General features: G+C 47.9%; 1 long non-coding RNA gene and 2 other non-coding genes across 3 annotated transcripts; all 3 read right to left on the bottom strand.

Moving 5' to 3' along the window:
* Positions 1-2959: 2959 nt before the first annotated feature.
* Positions 2960-14087, bottom strand: LOC129496790 (uncharacterized). The gene is made up of 7 exons (XR_008661845.1): positions 13957-14087; positions 12542-12661; positions 12350-12421; positions 10462-10534; positions 9863-10048; positions 7592-7696; positions 2960-7512 (listed from the first exon to the last, which is right to left on the bottom strand). It is a non-coding gene; the product is annotated as an uncharacterized LOC129496790 (long non-coding RNA).
* Positions 11494-11626, bottom strand: LOC129498813 (small nucleolar RNA SNORA71). The gene has a single exon (XR_008662207.1). It is a non-coding gene; the product is annotated as a small nucleolar RNA SNORA71 (small nucleolar RNA).
* On the bottom strand, positions 12884-13017 carry LOC129498809 (small nucleolar RNA SNORA71). The gene has a single exon (XR_008662205.1). It is a non-coding gene; the product is annotated as a small nucleolar RNA SNORA71 (small nucleolar RNA).
* Positions 14088-19224: the final 5137 nt, after the last annotated feature.

Here is a 19224-nt window from a genome sequence, read left to right as displayed (position 1 = left end):
ATCCTGTAGCTCCACTTCTATGTGTGTGTATGTGTATGTGTGTATGTCCTTCAACTCACACCCATTCTCCTTCCACCTGTGGAGCACAGTACCAGGCTTATCCCTGAGGGACACTTGTGCCCATCTTCCCTGTGGGTGTACAGGGTTGCCACATGTGGTTATGCAGGCTGTGCACTGTACAGCTCTTGGGAGCACCCTTCCACATTGAGGTCTATAGCTGAGATGCAGAGAGAGTGAGACACCCCATAGAAAAGGCTGGACTTAAACCAAAGTTTCTCAACCTCAGCATGGTAATCATTTTAGGCCAGATAATTCTTTGTTGCAAGGGGCCATCCTTTTACACTGTAGGATGGTTAGCAGCTACCAGGCCTCTACCCACTAGATAGTAGCACACACACTCACACAATGGTGCCAACCAAAAATGTGTCCAGACATTGCTGAAAGCCTCCTGCGGTGGGTAAAATAGCACCATGTTGAGGACCACTGACAAAGGAAAGATGTCCTCCCAGCATATCCTACTCCAGCCCATCCTAGGGGAAGACAGAAAGTTCCAACGTCGCCCAGAAGTGGCTAGTCTTACAAATAAAAAGCCACTGGAGAGTATTTTAAGGATAAAGCCCTTGTGGATTTTTCCTAGCCCCAAGATTTACTCTAAGTAGAAGGTAGCTAAACTTGGCTGAGAGTCAAACCTGTGCCAGGCTGAATAGAAATCTCGGTTTTACAAGAAGTGTGGGAGCTCTCCAGGAAGCACAGCCCTTAACCACAATATTTGTGCCACTGAAGCACAAAAGCTCCAAAGACACCTATAGATTTTTTAATTGTCAAAGCTTTATTCATAAAACTGACCTTTTCCATTAAAAAAAAAAAGTGTTCCTTGACTTGGAAGAACACTTTCTATTACAGAGTTGTCCCAATAGTTGTTGGGACATTGGCCAAAGACGACATGTAGATGTAAATCCTGGTTCCTTCAATAACTCCTATGAATATCAGGTATGCATCTTACTCCACAAAACTAGGGTGGAAAAGGGTCTCATTTCTTTAGGTTGGCTAAATTAAGCATAATCTCCCCTGTGCCCTCATTTATTGAACTATTAGGAAATTCTTCCCCCATTGCTGCTGGATGTCCTTATTTCCTCAGAGACATGTAAATGCCCCGGGGTATTCCCTAGTCCCAAACCCTGGGGACCCCCACTGGTGTCCAGTCTAGTCCTCTGTGCTTGTAAATTCCCTGTCCAGTGAACCCACACTGTCCCCTGAAGGCAGGGATTCCTGTCTTTCTAAACGAGGTTTGGGCATAAGGGTTTTTTGCCCAAGATCACTTCTTCTGGCACATCCATCTTTCATCTCTCACGGAGAAGGCAGCTTTGTGAGGGATCTGGTCATTGCCATGTTAAAAACATACAACAGGAGTGCCTGGGTGGCGTTCAGTGAGTTAAGTGTCTGCTTTTGGCTCAGGTCACGATCCCAGGGTCCTGGGATCAAGCCGTGCATCAGGCTCCATGATCAACAGCAAGTCTGCTTCTCCCTCTTCCTCTCCCTCTATGATCTCTCACTCTTACTCCCTCTCAAATAAATAAAATCTTTAAAAAAAAGAAAAAGAAAAACCTGCAACATACCCCACCCCCTTCCAAAATGATGGATGACTTTTCTGATCTAATCATTTCTGCCTCCATGACTCTTTCAACCCCAATACTTCTGGGACAATTCAGCAAGAGTCTTCCCGAAAGCCCGTGGGTCACCCATCTTTCTCTACCTCCATTCCTGTGGGACAATTCTGAAGCTGGAAGAACAGCTTGGCCCATCTCTGGGGCTCCCTGAGTGTGTGTTAAACAGCCCATTCAGGATTTCCCTGGCTATCAGAATGCTTGGGTACTTTTCAGCTGAAATCTGTGATAAAAAATTGACCCTCACTTGTACTTTAAGAGCTCAGCGTGTCACCCTGATCACTACATGCCTCAGTTTGCTTGAAGATCTTCCTAAAGAACCCAGTTGGGTCTCATGAAAGCTCTGCCCCTGCCAGTGATGGGCAAGGCTGCATTCAGGGGGTGTTAGGTATTAGGGAGCCCTCCCGGTGGGTACAGAGCTGCCTTCCCCATCTAGCTCTTATGAACAACACTGACATTTTCATTTCTATTTGCCTAATTCCTATTTTTCACCTGGTATGTGACTCGAGTGTTTAAAGGGAGTGACAATATTCTCAACTCTCAAAGGACAAAGGCAGACAGACTTTCCAATCAGGATGGGGATGCTCTCCACAGCTCAAGCTGAAGCCCTGCAGGGGCTTTGATCTTATCTTTATACCATTACCAACTGTAAAAGATAATATTTTAGCTAAAATGTCATTTTTAGGGCAGCCCTGGTGGCTCAGTGCTTTAGCGCCGCCTTCAGCCCAGGGCCGATCCTGGAGACCCGGGATTGAGTGAGTCCCACGTCGGGCTTCCTGTGTGGAGCCTGCTTCTCCCTCTGCCTGTGTCTCTGCCTCTCTCTCTCTCTCTCTCTCTCTCTCTGTCTCTCATGAATAAATAAAATCTTTTTTTAAAAATTGTCATTTTTAGATCCTTTTGTAAAACCTCAAATGTTAATTTGAGTCCACGGATAAACTTTAAACTTCAGTCACCAAACCTAGTTTTAATATATCCCTTATTCTTATACATTTAAAATAGCTATAAATTAACCAGATGGATGGTGTTTTTTATTTTTTTAAATTCTTTTGGTTTGTTTAAATATAGAAAGAGAATACTAAGTGTAAACCAATGGAAAAAAATAGTTATTTTCCTGTCTTCTAGTTTTCTGGAGTCTAGAGAAAACAAAATGTATTTACTTGGCTAATAATGGTAATTAACAAAAATGACTAAGACGATATTTGGCATAATTATGGGAAGATGCAAGTATGTATATAAGATAATACACATTGTTTAAGGCAATGATTATAATTTATTATAACGGTAAATCACTAGGATATAAGACTTTTTATGTAATATGTTCATAAAATTTTATTTTGAAAATAAGATTCATTTTTTAGTCTCTAAACAAAAATAATAAATTATACTGTAAGTGTACAAACTTATTAACAAGTTTTTTGACTTGAGTTATACTACCATGTTCCTAAAAAACATAAACCCGTATTAAAAACTTTGACAAGGGATCCCTGGGTGGCGCAGCGGTTTAGCGCCTGCCTTTGGCCCAGGGCGCGATCCTGGAGACCCGGATCGAATCCCACGTCAGGCTCCCGGTGCATGGAGCCTGCCTCTCTCTCTCTCTCTCTCTCTCTCTCTGACGATCATAAATAAATAAAAATTAAAAAAAATAAAATGCTTTAAAAAATTCCTTTAAAAAAAAACTTTGACAAAAATAAAAAATAAAAACTTTGACAAAGTTGGCTCAATGTTTATTCATAAGAAAGGTTCATAGGGGCATAGGGGCATCTGGGTAGCTCAGTGGTTGAGCATCTGCCTTTGGCTCAGGTCATGATCCCACAGTCCTGGAATCCTGCGATCGAGTCCCACATCAGACTCCCCACAGGGAGCCTGCTTCTCCCTCTGCCTCTCTTTGTGTCTCTCATGAGTAAATAAAATCCTTTTTTTAAAAAAAAAGGTAGGTTTATAAATCCTTTACTGCACACTGTTGCATGGTTGAAACACACACAGAAATAAAACTAGAATTTAGGGGTTTTTTTGTTTAAAAAAATGTTTGTTATTCTGTTCCCAGATACTTTAAAATTCCAGTGTAACTGACATGTTATATTAGCTCAGGTGCACAATGTCTACTGATTCAACAATTCTATACTATATCTAACTCAGTGCTCCATCACGGAAAATGTACTTTTTAAAAACATTTTATTTATATTATTTATTCATGAGAGACAGAGACACAGGCAGAGGGGAAACAGGCTCCATGCAGGAAGCCCAAAACGGGACTCAATCCCAGGACCCCAGGATCACACCCTGGACCGAAGGTGGCGCTAAACCACTGCGTCACTGGGGCTGCCCAGAAAAAGTACTCTTAATCCTCTTCACCTATTTCACCCATCCCCTCTCACCTGCTGTCTGGCAACCACCAGTTTGTTCTCTATAGTTAAAAATCTGCTTTGGTCTTTTTTTGGTGGTTTCGTTTTTTTAAATTCCACGACTGAAATCACTTTTCTCTCGTGGATTTCACTTAGCACCATACCCTCTAGATCCATCCATGTTGTTGCAAGTAGCAGGCTTTCAGTTTCTTACGACTGAGTACTGTTCCATTCTGTGTGTGTATATACATATATATGTATATATACACATGTATATACACACACATTTTTATCCATTCATCTGTGGATGGACAATTGGGTTGCTTCCGTATTTGGTTATTTTAAGTAATGCTACAGTAAACAATAGGGGTGGCTCTATATTCCTGAATTAGTGTTTTTATTTGAGTAAATATCCTATAGTGGAATTACTGATCATGCGGTAGTTTTTTTTTTTTTTAACTTGCATACTGCTTTCCATAGCAGTCGCACCAATTTACATTCCCACCAACAGTGCACAAGGGTTCCTTTTTCTCCACATCTACAAGACTTAATTTTTTTATACTAGCCCTTCTGACTCATATGAGGTGATATTTCATTGTGGCTTTGATTTGCAGTTCCCTGATGCTGAGTGATGTTGAGCATGTCTTTATGTGTCTGTTGGCCATCTGGATGCTACCTGGCATACTCTTGATTTGTCTCAACAAAAGTTCCTTATTTAAAAAAAAAAAAAAATTAAGTTTCTAACAGCTATGTACTTTTTGCTGTGGTTTTTAAAATCATCTTGCAGTAACTTTTTCTTATATTTGAAAATTGTGAAGTGTTCGTTTGTCCTCTGACAGTTGTTGCCTTTTCCTTTCCCAAATTCAGAATCAGATGGTTAAAATGTCTTTTAGTCCTAAGGTATCTCTGGGTTTCCTTGAATGGCCACCAGGTAACACAACAGATTTGCCCTTTCACCTTAAGAAAGTGTAAAAGATACAATTAGATGTTAGCATTCTCTAGGTTTCAATTAATTCAAAATTTGTGAGAGCTCTTTGTTTACCAAATTTAGGTTAAAAAACACAACACTGACAAATGAAGTTCCATCTTTCGGAGTTAATTACATAGAGATTCTATTAATATAAAAACATTTGAATAATTTTATACTTTTCAGGTTCAAAGAAACAGACTCCTGTCCAAGCAAAAATACCGGTACAGAATGGTCTAAAGACCAGGATGCCTAGGTAGCTCAGTTGCTTTGAAGATCTGCCTTTGGCTCTGGTTGTGATCCCAGGGTCCTGGAATCAAGTCCCACATCAGGCTCCTGCACAAAGCCTGCTTCTCCCTCTGCCTATGTCTCCGCCTCTCTCTGTGTCTCTCAAGTAAGTCTTTTTTTTTTTTTTTTTTTTTAACTTACTTATGATAGACATAGAGAGAGAGGGGGCAGAGACACAGGAAGAGGGAGAAGCAGGCTCCATGCCGGGAACCCAACATGAGAGCTGGACGTGGGACTCGATTCCGGGACTCCAGGATCGCTCCCTGGGCCAAAGGCAGGTGCTAAACTGCGGAGCCACCCAGGGATCCCCATGAGTAAAGTCTTTTAAAAAAAAAAAAAAAAGGTTTAGGGACACCTGGTGGCTGAGGGGCTAAGCGTCTGCCTTCAGCTCGGGGCCTGATCCTGGAGTCCCAGGATCGAGTTCTGAGTCAGGCTTCCTGCATGGAGCCTGCTTCTCCCTCTGCCTGTGTGTCTCTTATAAATAAATTTTTTAAAAAAATGGTCTAGGGATTTTAAGATTTCAACATCCTTGTCAATCAGTGAGGTCACAGCTCCTACTTTATCAATGTCTTCACAGTTCATGTGTTTTCAGTCATTTATCCTTCACTACATCCTCAGAAATTCCTCAAGAGGCTTTCACTCTCTTCCATGCTCATTGCTGTTTAGTCTTACTGTCTTAGTAGAGGTGCAAACTTCAGGACTGGTGGGAAAATTCTAAAAGCCTCATCAATGATGTTTCTCATTCATGACCTATCTACAGCTGGATTCTGACCAAACTTGACAGTGTGAAGCCAAAGCCTCAAAGACCCCTGTACCCCCTTCAAATAGACCTCAATTTTCCCCAACAATGAGCCATATGTTTGGATCATTATATATTAATTCAGGGGCAGATCCAAGATTTGTCAGAAAAGCACAGCTCTAATAGTGACCAAAAGTTCATGTTGCAAGATGTGAATAAATCACCTTGTTGAGCTCTCCCCCCTGCAGTCTTTATTAAAGTTTTCCATTTTGAGGCAATTTTAATGTTTGTTCATTTTGTCAAAGTATAAACTTTTATAGACAAAAAAGTAATCTGCTCTAATTTTTATTCTCATTACTTGTTTTGTTATTAAATTTCTGTCTTTTTTCTATTTTAAGCCCTAAGAGGCATAATTTTCTCCTTAGGAATTACTTGAGCTACATCTCAAACTTTGGTATGCAAAAATTTTCAATTCAGTTGTTAATATTTCTAATTCCCCTTATGGTATCATCTTCTACTAGGCTTTTGTTTTGTTTTTAAGATTTTAAGAGAGAAGAGCGCGCGCAAGTGGGGAGGGGCAGAAATTCATGCAGACTCCACAATGAACAGAGAGCCTGACTCGGGGCTGGATCTCATAACCCTGAGATCAGACCTGAGCTCAAACCAAGAGTCCAATGCCTTAACCAACCAAGGGTCCCTGATGAGATTATTTTAAACCATGTTTTAAAATTTCCCAAGCATAGGGATTTTTTCAAACCTGTTTGTATTGTTACTACCTTTACTTTTTTTTTTAAAGATTTTATTTATTCATGAGAGACACACAGAGAGGGATGCAGAGACATAGGCAGAGGGAGAAGCAGGCTCCCTGTGGGGAGCCCAATACGGGACTCGATCCCAAGACCCCGGATCACGACCTGAGCCAAAGGCAGATGCTCAATCACTGAGCCACCCAGGTGCCCTCACCTTCTAGTCCTAACAGAACACCTCAGACTGCAGCCTGCATGCCAAGCCTCAGGATGGTGACAGGAGAGGCTCAGGGGTGAAAATAAGCTGGCTGTGATCCACTTCTTCACATTCAGCCTCAGAGGCACAGATTGTTACGAACTTAAAAGGCAGCCACAAAAAAAAAAAAAAAAAAAAAAAAAAAAAAGGCAGCCACAGTGAGTCTGTAAGGCTTACTGAAATGGGTGCGCTGAGAGTAAAGTGATGAGCTGCTACAATTCAGAAGAAAAACTCTTGGTCATTAAAGTCATTCCAGGCACAGCAGAGGGACACGGGGCTGGCCTTCCCAGTCCACGGATTCTCAGGGCACTGATGTCAAGATTCCGAGCCAGCTGAAGTGGACGCCAGCCCCAGCCCCAGGGATTTCCCTCCGATCTCCTGTGTGGAAGGAAGAGTTGGTTCATAATGAGCTGAGTAACAGCAGGGGGTACTCTGGGGATGCTTCCTCCATCCTCTGGGGAGGACTCCTCCATCCTCTGCTCTTCTGATGTCCAATAATGCCAAGAGAATCTAAAAAAGAAAGGACAGGTGAGACCAATGGTTTGGAGTTCCCACCCTCTGGGTCCCCCAGCGCTGGGCATGAACTCACCTTGGGGAGACAGATTAGCAAATTCAGATCCCAAGTCATCCCAAGGGTCACGGACTCATTATGGCCTGGGGACTTACTTCAGCAGCCTCCAGATCTAAGGCTGATCTAAGAGGGAGAAAAAGCATACAAGCATTTAGTCTCCATTTTCTCCTTCCCCAAGAGACATCTCTGAGAGGGTCCCCATTAACCAGGGCTAAGCATCTAGTCTATACATGCCAAACTAGATTATCACCAGAAGAGAGGCTAATAATAAAAGGAAAACATCTTGAAAATCCAGTTTTTATAATAAATTATTTTCTTTCAAAAAGTTCATGATCAGGGCAACTGACCACATATAGCTAGCCACAAGAGGACAGCTCACCGCTGTCAGGGGCTTGACCCTGAGTCCCACTGTATCTTGAGCAAAGGAATGGACCACCATCCTCAGCAGCTCTCCCCCACATTGTCATGACTTGCCTGCTCAGCCTGCCATTCTATTTTGCAAAGTCCCACTTCATAAGACCCAGCCAAGAAAGGCAAATGCAAAATTAACTTCTGATGAAACTTGTCCTGGTGAGGTGCCGAGACCTGTGAAGATCAACACTGCCAGGCCCACTTGAAGGAGAAATGAGGAAATATCTTGAATGCTTGAGGACACAGTGTGAGGGAACCCCAACTCAATCTCCAGACTCTACCCTCAGACATTTCAATTACCAGGTCTGAAGTGGGGTATAGGGTGATAAACTGTCTTTTCAGAATGGTCATTGCTGTCCCTTAAATCCTCCAGCCTGGCTGAGAGCCAGAGACCAGGAACTAGGCTACAGGACAGGACAAGTCCCCTGATGCAAAAGGGACAGAGCAGGTAGGAAAGACAAGGGAACCCTCTGGGTTCTTCAATGGCTCCTGGGCACCAGGTTGTTCACATGTTATTCTCACTACCTCCACCTCATTGTGAGATAGGAATAAAACTGGCACAAAGGGATCCCATCTGCAAACACAATACCTGAATATAAAGGGTAGAGGTCTCGGGAACGAGACAGAAGCCCCGAAAAAGTTGGGGGAGGGGGGTCAATGCGATGGACACCTTGACCTCACCTCGAACCTCACTGCCCTTGTTACCTGGGAACCAAGACATGGCTCTTAGCGTCACCATGTTGTATCTGTCAGGGGCACCACGCTGTATCTAAGTATACAAAGTGAAAGCACCGTTGCAGGGTTTCTGCTCCCTGAACACATCGGCAGTGCACAGGACAAAAGGCAGCAGCCAGTCAGCCTGCTGTGGATGGAGGACCACACCAAGCATCCAGTCACGACAATATCCTCACAGATGTGAACTAGAGAGCAGGCTAGGAAGTCCGCAGTCTACAATACAGATTCAAAGATCCACAGGCCTGGAAGTTTTTTCTCCAGTCAACCCCTAGGGTTACCCTTTCTAAAAGAACCCAGAAGACACAGACGAAGTCAGTGAAAGGCGAGCAACAGGCAAGGTTGTAAGTCAACACTCTCCTCCATCAGTGACTGACAAGAAAACTCCAACTGCTGGCAGACCATGACATTATAACTCCCTTATGCCCCTAGTGCAGGCCCCATCTAGATTTTCTTTATTTATTTAACATTACTGACAGCTCCTGAAGGAATCCACACTGTGAGTAAAGGAGCAAAGACAAAACACACGTGAGCAATACGTCCACACACTGTCCTGACTAATGTGCTCTTATGGGCTAGCCTCCACTCCCATAAATTCGTAAAGCAGAACCCAGGATTTGCAATTCTCATGAGTGCCATTGAGTGCTATACGGACTTATTCCAGTGAGAGACCCATACAGAAACGTGTAGACTGACTGCTGACAAGAGGATCTGTAACGTGAAAAGATAGAAAGAGCCCCCAACAGGTCAGGGGGCTAGCCCAGTCACCACATCACATAGAAGCCAACAAAAGCCCAAGCTCTGAAGGGAACAGCAGGAGAAAAAAAAGCTAGCATGAGAAAGCTCCAGGACAGCTGGATCCCTCACACACAGGAATTTTTTCAGTGATTCTTCTCTCCGCCCAATCAATGTCCAGGGCACAGGTAGCTTGCAATCACTCTTGGATGCAGGAGCAGAAAACGACAGAAAGAGAGCCCGGAAGGATGGGGAGGATGGTGCCAGCGGTCTGGGTAATGGCCTGAGGGAGGGTGAGCAGCCCTAGCCAAACAGAGAAGAGCTTCTGTGTACCCTGTAGAGACCCTGTAACACCTCCGTGCCAAAGAGTCAAGACACTTCCAGCATAAAACACTGAAAATGCTGGCATACCTGGGTGGCTCAGTTGGTTAAGTGCCCAATTCGGGTTTCAGCTCAAGTCATGATCTCACAGGTTGTGGGAACGTGCCCATGTTGGGGGCTCTGTGCTCAGTGTGGAGTCTGCTTGAGAGTCTCTCTCTCTCTTCTCCATCTGCTCCTTCCCACTGCATGCACGCGCGCTCTCTCTCTAAAATAAATCTTTAAAAAAAAAAATTCAGAAATGCTTTTGAGTTGGAAAAAATCAGGATCATATGGTCACAACAACTCCATGAAAAAAATTTTAAAACATTTCACCATTATCCCAGTTATGCTTTGCTGATGAAGTGGAGACTGAGAACAGGTCACAAAACTAAGTAATTTCAGAGGCTGGACCAGGGTCTCTGGTGCCTAAATCCACATGCTATCCATCAGGGCCCACTGCTAACACTAGGAGCTGCCCTAGGAAGCCCCTCACCTACTTGAGCAGCTCTCTAGAGGCCCATCCCCTCTTGGTACTTGAGGGGTTGCCCACAATGAGGGGACAACTGGGAGCTCACAAGATATACACTTTCATCTCACTTCCTCATTTAAACCCCAAGGCACAAGATTCCAGAGAGATGTGAACACCTTACCTTGGGCCCCATGGTCTCGTGCCCAGCTGAAGAGATGACACCTCTCGTGGTGCCTCTGCAAGTGCAGACCCACCTACAAAACACAAGGCACAGATGAGCATTCGGCAGGCCCCAGTGGGCAGAAGGCACCCGGCACAGTGGCTAGCAGATTAGAGTACCCACAAACGTGGCCTACTCCTATTCCTTAACGGTCCCACACTACTATCTCAGGAACAAAAACTTAACTCTAGAAAGGGGTCTGCAGATGATCTGTGACAGGATAACATCAACATCAACCTATGTGCCTGTGTTCAATCTGTTGCTAACCAGTTTATGCCAAAAGGTTGTCAAGGCCAAGTTTTAGGGAGAGTGCCATGCTGACAGGAAGCCACAAGCCTGGGATGAGAGGGGAAACAGGTGGTGGGAGGGCCCTGGGTCCTCCACCTAGTGTGTAAGGGTAGCTTACCTATGTGCCAACTATCATGTGTTCTGCCCAGGTGGATTACTACTCCATTCCCTGCCCCTTAATCTAAGGACAGAGAAACACCATCCCCTGGGCACCGTGGGTCCAGCCCATGACCAAGACGAGAGAAACACTTCCAAGAAGAGGAGGATGCCTCCACTTGAGCAGGCTGGCTTGCTCTGGGGCGCTGTCTTCCCAGTGACACTGTACAATGGGATGGGCTCATTGCCTTACCATGTGGCACCTCAGTCTCCTCCGCCTTGCTTTGCCCTGTCCAAGTACTACAGATTAGACACCAAGGCAGAGGCACTAACCTTAAGACCACAGCAAAAGAGGCATGACAAGCAAATCACCAATGTCCAGTGTGACCCGGGCTGATAGATGGGGTGAGGGAGTGGGAAGGGTGGGATGCGAAGGCAGGGAAAGCTTCCTGGGGGGAGCCCTGGGAGAAGAGGGACCTCCATCATGGCTCTACCACTGGCCCAGGAACAGAAGTACCAAGGCAGGGCCCTGCTTGGCAAAAAGGGCACTAGGCAAGCCACACAGCCCCGCGTACCAGGAATTAACACAAATTTGTGGGAAGAAAGACGTGTATGAAAGCTCCAGGGTTTGGAAGGGATGGGATGGGCCCTTCTAACACGGGGATGTGCTTTCAGCAATTCCTCTCCCTGCACTATCAATGACCAGGGCACAGGCAGCCCACGATCACTTTCGAATGCAGGAGCAGAAAAGGGAAGTGAGTAGGCCAAGAAGGGAGGCTTGGTTGGGCAGCAACCCGGGAACTGGCCTGAACTAGGAGCCTGGCACACAGGCCAATGCCCAGACTAACAGCCTGAGATCACAGAAGCTTTCCCTTACTCACACAGAAGTTTACCACGCCCACCGAGGAGATGAAGGGAAAACAAACAGTGCAGAAATACTGAGGATTCGTGGGTTCTGGAAGACAGTGTAAGTGGTCACCTAACAGCGCTCAGGCTCATATAAAAGCACTCAGCCATGCACCCAATACAAATCTCAGTCTGCCTCTAAAATGCAGCCCTCTGGGACGCCTGGGTGGCTCAGCAGCTGGGCGTCTGCCTTCGGTGCAGGGTGTGATCCTGGAGTCCCGGGATCGAGTCCCACATCAGCTCCCTGCACGGGGCCTACTTCTCCCTCTGCCTATGTCTCTGCATCTCTCTTCCTATGTCTCTCATGAATAAACAAAGAATCTTTTAAAAAATAAAATAAAATGCAGCCCTCTGTCCATCCCCACACTGCTGCTTTCCAGGTCACAGAAGCCTTCACTGGGGGCTCTCAGGAGAAGAGGGCCCAGACCTGCTTGAGAGGACAGACAGCTGGGAACACTGGGAAGCAGCCTTTACCTGCACTCATTTCCACATCACATCACCTGAACACCTGTGGCCTCACAGCCCTAAGCTCTAGAGACCCAGGCAGGACACCACTCACCTGGGACCTCCCGATCCAGCTTCTCCCGGAGGTCACCTCTCACATATGTGGGACAGCAGTCATGAGACCCTCCTGCGGGGGACAAGAAGCACTTGGCGTTGCTTTACACAACTATGCTCACTAACAGGAAAACGCTGGGGGAATCTGGTCTGAGGAGGTGAAAGCACTAAAAGCCCGCCTCCCTCCACCTACCTCGTCGTGCTCCGTCACCTCAGGCTGTCCCATTTTGGAACCTGTGAACATCAAGAAAACCTTGCAGCTTCTCCTCAGCCTGTGTTACCAATGACCAGGACAGAGGCAGCCCGTAATCACCTGAAACACAGGGGCAGAAAGGGACACCGGGCCGCTGAAATCAGAAGCCAGTGTCAGAAGACCAGACAACCAACTCAGACATGCACTGAGGGAGGACCCAAGGACCCACACCCTGCTCCCCCTTTACAGCCTCAGAGACAGAAACCTCCCCGAGCCAGGCACAGAGAGCATGCAAGACGGCAGGCACCCGGAGGCGCCTGAGAGGTGGTGAGGGGGAGCAAGTGTGGGAAAGCTCCAGAGTTTGGAAGGGACAGGAGCGGACCCTCCAAACACGGGGAAGCGCTTTCAGCAACTCCTCTCCCTGCACTATCAATGACCAGGACACCGGCAGACCACGATCACTTTCGAATGCAGGTGCACAAAAGACACACGGCGAGCCAGGAAGAGAAGCCCTTCCGCGCCCCCGGCTGCCCCGCCAAGCCCAGGACCCCGAGCACCATCAGCACTTCGTGCAAAGATCCCACCTCCCGTCACCCACGGGAAGACCAACTCCCGGCAAGATCGCCTCCACTGCTTATTCACCCCACAAACACAGCCTGAGAACCTACTACGTGCCGGGCAGTGTGGCCTCAGAAACAAAGGACCCCCGCAAGGACTCTTGTCCCTCCAGAGCTCTGGCACGCTCCGCACTTGCAAGAAGCTGAAGCGCAGGACCAGGAAGTGATGAGCCCAGGTTATGTGGCCGGCCCCGGGCTGAGGCACGATCTGAACCCGGCCCCCTCCGGCCTCCTACCACACCAGGCCTCCTCCCAAGAACCCGAGCTCCAGGGACCGCCCCCCCCCCCCCCCGGCCCCTCACGCGCAGCAGCACTTACCCAGGCCTCGGGCGCCGCGCATCACGGTCCCGCAGAGCCCGCCCGCCGGCCCGGGCACCAGGAGCGGGGGGAGGCGGGAACCACCCTCGGCCGCTCGGGGCCCGGCGGGCGCCGCCGACTGGAGGCCCGGACTCGCGCACCCCCCTCCCGAGCGCCGCGGACCGCAAGGTGGGCCCAGGCGGCTCCGCTCACCTGGTAGGCAGCCGACCGACGGCTGGGGGCGGAGGGGCGCGTGCGCGTGCGCATCCCCGGCCGCGGTCGGCCTCGGCTGCGCACCCGCCGCCCGCGCTCAGCGGGACCGTCCCGGGAGCCCCTTCCTCCAGGACCCGCCTCCCAGAGGCCCGCCCCGGAGCCAGCGGCGGGGCCTGGAACCGGGGCTGACCTCCGCCGGCTCTCCGCGCCCGCCCCGGGCCTCAGTTTCCCCTTAAGGTGGTGGGAGCCCAGAGACCACGCGCCCGGCGATCCCCGCCCCGGACTCACCCCGGACGCCGCGAGCTACGGCGCGGGGGGCTGCGGATGTCTGAGGATTGCGGCAGATGGACCCGGGTGGCGCGGGACCGCACGCGACGCGACGCTCCTCACCCGCCCGGCGCCCGCGGAAGGGCTGCGGGAGCGCGGGCTGCGGCCTAGAGCGGCGCCTCCAGGGGCGGATCGCGCGCGCGCGGTCGTGTCGCGCCCCCTGGTGGCGGGGAGGTCAAATTCTGAGACTCCGTGGGGCTTGCGATAATTTTCAAGAACAGCCTGAAATTTTGGAAATAACATTTCTCTCACTTATATTGCTTTTCTCTTTATTGTTTTGGCCACTGGTTTGTTACTAAGTCATAGAAATGGTTACTCGTCCACGTAAGGAGCTGTTATTACCAAGAGCTCCTGTTAATTGCAGGTATTTTGGACAATAGGGTTCTTGCCTGATTGACCACTGCATTCACAGTACCTCGTTTTGGGGGCTGGCACAATTGAACAAATGAACGAATTCTGACCATATATTTGGACATCGCCAGGTTAAAATATTGTTCTGATGACTTGAAAGTGGAACGTGAGAGTGACAAGGAGATAAACCTAGAGAGATGGGCGGGTGTTCTGCTAACCTTTGTCCCCAGAATGAGTCCTTGAAGCAGGAGGGACTTGATCAGATCTGCACAGTGGCAAAGAAGACAGAGGCCCCATGCTCCCAGCAGGACACTGCAGACAGGGGGCTTGTGGCTCCCAAATCTCACAAGCACTAACTGCCTGCACCCTGGGCCACGTGTTCGTCTTGAACCTGAGGCAATCCTGGCACTAACTCAGCCCACATTCTGAAGTATAAACAGCCCGAGGAGAGGGGTCCCCCCCACCCCCGCTCAGATTCCTGGTACTGACTAGGTCAGCACAGTGGGGAAATCCAGGCCCAAGGGATACAACCGAGAGGGTGGGAGGAATCTCTGAAGGTGAGCTTCTCCATACTGCGTACCTGGAAGGAGTCTGTGGGATTTCAAGACTGTGAGAACATTGGGGAACTCTCTGATGAGCAGGGACCACGGATACTATAGCTATGAAGACGCTGTACCACGGGGTCAGGTGTCCTCTCCTGCCTCCTGTTCTTGCTTATATGCTCTGTGTGACCTTGACTAAATGACCCAACTCCTCTACCTAGCTTGAGTTTTCCTGTTCTGAAAAGTGGACAAAATCATAGCTTTCCCCTCAAAGCATTGCTTCAAGAATAATGTGAAATGATTGATATCGAAACCAAAGCACAGAGCAAATGGTCAAGCGTACTAGTTGCCATACTTTAATATTTCTGAGAAAGTCAAGGTCTTCTGTCACAGGGAGGACACTGTGGGATTATTTATGAGCCTGAGAGAATGTGCTATGTTTGAAAAGTCTAAGGCAGCACTGTCAGTAGAAATATAATGCTAGCCACATATTTAATTTAAAATGTTCTGGGGTGCCTGGGTGGTTCGGTCGATTGAGCGTCTGCATTTAGCTTGTCATGATCCCAGGGTCCTGGGATGGAGCCCCACTTCAGGTTCCCAGCTCAGCAGGTGAGTCTGCTTCTCCCTCTGCCCCCCACCTCCACTTATGCACACACTCTCTCTCAAATAATAAATAAAATCTTTAAAAATAAATAAATAAAAATAAAATGTTCTGAGAGCCACATTAAAAAGGTACAAAAAAAGAGTGAAATTAATTTTTTTAAAGAAAGGCAGGTGCTAAATCATTGAGCCACCCAGGGATCCCCAAATTAATTTTTATAGTATATTTTATTTAACCCAGTATAACCAAAATCTTGTCATTTCACCATTTTTAAATATCTTTAAATTATTAATGAGATATTTGCTATCTTTTTTCTCTGAACAAAGTCTTCAGAATCGGATGCATGTGTAACACTGACATTTGGACCAGCTACATTCCCAGTGCTCCATAAGCCTCAGTGGCTGCCAGCTCCTAGGTTCATCAGCCCAGGTCTAAAGCCATCTACCTTTGATCAACTCTTTGCAGCAAGAGGAGAGAAGCAGCAAGCAGGAGGCTGAGAGCATGTCCCTTCCACAGCTCCCAGCACCCCCAGGAGTCTGGGACATCCTAGGAGGAGACGGGCCTCCCTGCCTGGCTCAGGCTGGGGGCCTTATTGTCCCAAGCTGGCGATTAAGGCAAGGGTGCCCTAAGAAGATTGTAAAAGGGTAGAGCCACGATTCAATCCTAGATTATTCTCCTGCACCCTTTGCTCTCACGATGCCAGGGAAGGGATCTGGGGCAGTTTCTTTGTGCATCCCCAGTACCGAGATGAGGCTGAGCGTCTAAGAGGTGGAGCTGAGGCTTGTTAATCATCAGCATAACAAGATGCTACAATGGGCATTGCAGCAAGGCACCAAAGAGTCACCACGATATAGGAATAAAAAGCTAAGCAACAAGAAATTGCCCTTGTGGTAAGCAAACTGTGGCCCAATATTGGCCATTTCTGAGGGTTCCATCTGATAAAATGGCAGCTGCCTTCCAAAGAAGGTGTTGGACCGGATGCAGAATTTAGGAAGAAAATAACTGAGCAGTGACTGCTCGTTAGACATTAAAAAGAGGGAGAATTATGTGTTCTATTTCTTAAAATAGTCCCACACCACCACCACCCCTTGCCCCCAAGAGAGAGAACAAGAGGAGGACCTGGGGTTGCGGCAGAACCCCGTGGGAGCTGGATACCTGCTACCCTGGTAGGGAGCTCAGGGGAGCCAGGTGTGACCCACTCCTCCGTCCAACGCTCATCATTTTCTTCAGCAGATGTAGCATCGGTGGTAGTGAGGCAGGTAGAATAGGGAAATGTTGGGAAGCGGCAGCAGGAAGGAGGACAAGGAACACGGAGCCGACCTTACACCTGTTGGATAACAGGATACTCGTGGCGGTAAAAACCCGCAGAGACGCCACACGCTGGGCACCTGCGGCACGCATGCGCAAAAGCCCCAGTTAGCCCGCCACGGACGGAGACGGACCCCTCCACTGGGGGCGCTCGAGGACTCCGAGGAGACCTTCCCTACCGCGTGACGGCGAGAGGAGACTCAGACTGCGCCTGCGCATAGTCACTAGTCTCGAGCTTGCGTGATGCTCTACCGAGTTCTTGCAACTGTTTCCAGAGCCCTACGTGTATGTATTCCGCCGGTTGCTCATGACTGCCTCCCTGAGTGCACCTGCACAACCTCCTCTTCGAGTGTGTACTTTTGCTTTGCAATAAAGCTTCTCTGCTCTACTTTACTCTGATTGGTCCTCGAATGCTTTCTCGCGGCCAAGTCAAGAACCTATCCCCGGCTGGTGGTTGAGGGCTCAGGGTGCGAGAGCTCTCCCAGTGTCAGAATGTCCGCCTGCTACCCAAGAGGTCCTGCCCGAGAGGGAGCCTGCCAGGGGGAGGGGACCACCTGGAAGGAACTGGCCTGTTCATATCCCTAGGACAAAGGGTAGGTTCTTCAAAGAACCCCTGAAATAGAGGCCAAGAGAGAAAGACCTATCTTAAATATGTGTCCAACCTGGAGAGAAATCTCCCCTCCACCTCAATCTTTATGCCACCTGTTCTGATCCTGGAGATACTGGGGTAGGAAAGTAAGAGGAGTCCTCCTGGTGAAGAGAGACACATGTTGGGTAAGGGAGAAGTCTCCCCTCCACTCTCAGCAGAGAGCAGCCCACCCTGCGCTTGGCCCCAGATGGTGAGAGAAGTCGCTATTATCGCTAAAAATGTGATTAATATATTAGACTGGCATTTAAAATAATTGAGTGGAAACAGTGTTCACTATTTTCAGCGTTTAAAAAGACTTAGTACCTAAGAAAAGCTATGAGGCCTGCCTGATATTTTTCTAAAGACAGGAAAAAGATACTTCCTCTATTTAGAAAGTCTAAAGAGGCAAGTAAAAAAAAAAAGGTATAATTACATACCATGAATCCTGCTTTTCAACATACTGGTCTCATTAAGAAAGATTTGGGCTATAGCTAGGAGGCCAACATTCCACCATCCTGGAGTTTGTGACCTCACAGTGGCTGAGAGATCTCCATGGCTTGGAGCCCCTTCTCTTGGGGAAATGGAGCTGTGGCTGCTGGACAGATTGCTCCAAGGAGGTGATGCCCAGGGTCCAAGCTGGTAGTCCAGAATCAACCCTGTGAAGTTCTGCAGGAGCCCCAGGCCCTGTCTGTCCCTGCATTAAGAATGATCGCCATGCTAGAAGTCTTGCTGTTTCTGTTCATCATCCTCATTTCCTTCTTGCTGCTTCTCTGTTACTGCTTCTTTCAGAGGGAATCGACTCCAGCTCCTGCAAGGTGGGGCTGAGGCCCAGTGGAAGCCATGGCCAGTCTGACCCCTCAAGGCCTCTCAAGCACAACGGACTCTTCTTCCTCAGCTGTCCATGGTCTGGGTCTTGGCCTGTTTTAGGGTCTCCAACAGCCCCAGGACCTCACTGGATGCTTCCCACCAGAGTAGGCTTCCACCTAGTTCTCCATCCCTCCTTCTCCCTAGGTCCCCTAGCTGGGTCCTCTGACCCTCACACCGTATTTCATACTAGTTTTGCTTCTGGTTCATTTTTGTCCTGGGCTGTGGACCTCTGGTTCTGGAGCGGGACTCGGTGTGGGCTCAGGAAAGAGATGAATGGATCGGGCCCCTGCCATGGAAACAGGCATAAAAAGAGCTGGCCTCCTCCCTCCGGAAACTAGCAACCCTGGGCCCTTAAGAACTGGAATCCCAAGTAAAGATTGATAGCCTTACAGGGACCCTGGACTTTCCTTATATCCGTTGTGGACAATCCTTGAAAACAACCATGTGACTACTCAATCTGGATGATCATAGCTAATTTACTTGGGTATCCCTGAACAACAGCCCTGGACCTTTCTTGCTAACTAAATCACTGAGATATTTGTGGTTCATTACTTAAACTTTCCTGGGTTAACTTTTTTGCTCGAACACTTAGGCATTCCAGGATGATATTTGACTTTGCCCCATGATCTTTTGCCCTGGTAGCTGACTACATCAATTTTTCACTCTTAAGACCTTGGGTTTTCCTGACCAAGGGCATCAGACATGCCCTCCCTCCTCCCACTCTGGCTATTTCTCTGGGACTTCCAGGAAGAAAACAGGAATGTTTCTATGATTCCACCATTATGTAGAATATTGACAGATAGTTTACTTATATATTCTATTTCAAGAAGTCTAAGAATTTTTGAAAGTTACGAATGGATATTAGTTTTTATCAGGTGATGATGATACTAAAATTTATTAAACTGCCTTCCTATAGTCCAACACCTATTTTT

Source organism: Nyctereutes procyonoides, unplaced genomic scaffold (genome assembly GCF_905146905.1).
Source record: "Nyctereutes procyonoides isolate TBG_1078 unplaced genomic scaffold, NYPRO_anot_genome, whole genome shotgun sequence".
NCBI classification, from domain to species: domain Eukaryota; kingdom Metazoa; phylum Chordata; class Mammalia; order Carnivora; family Canidae; genus Nyctereutes; species Nyctereutes procyonoides.
This window is presented reverse-complemented; position numbering and strand designations above follow the sequence as displayed.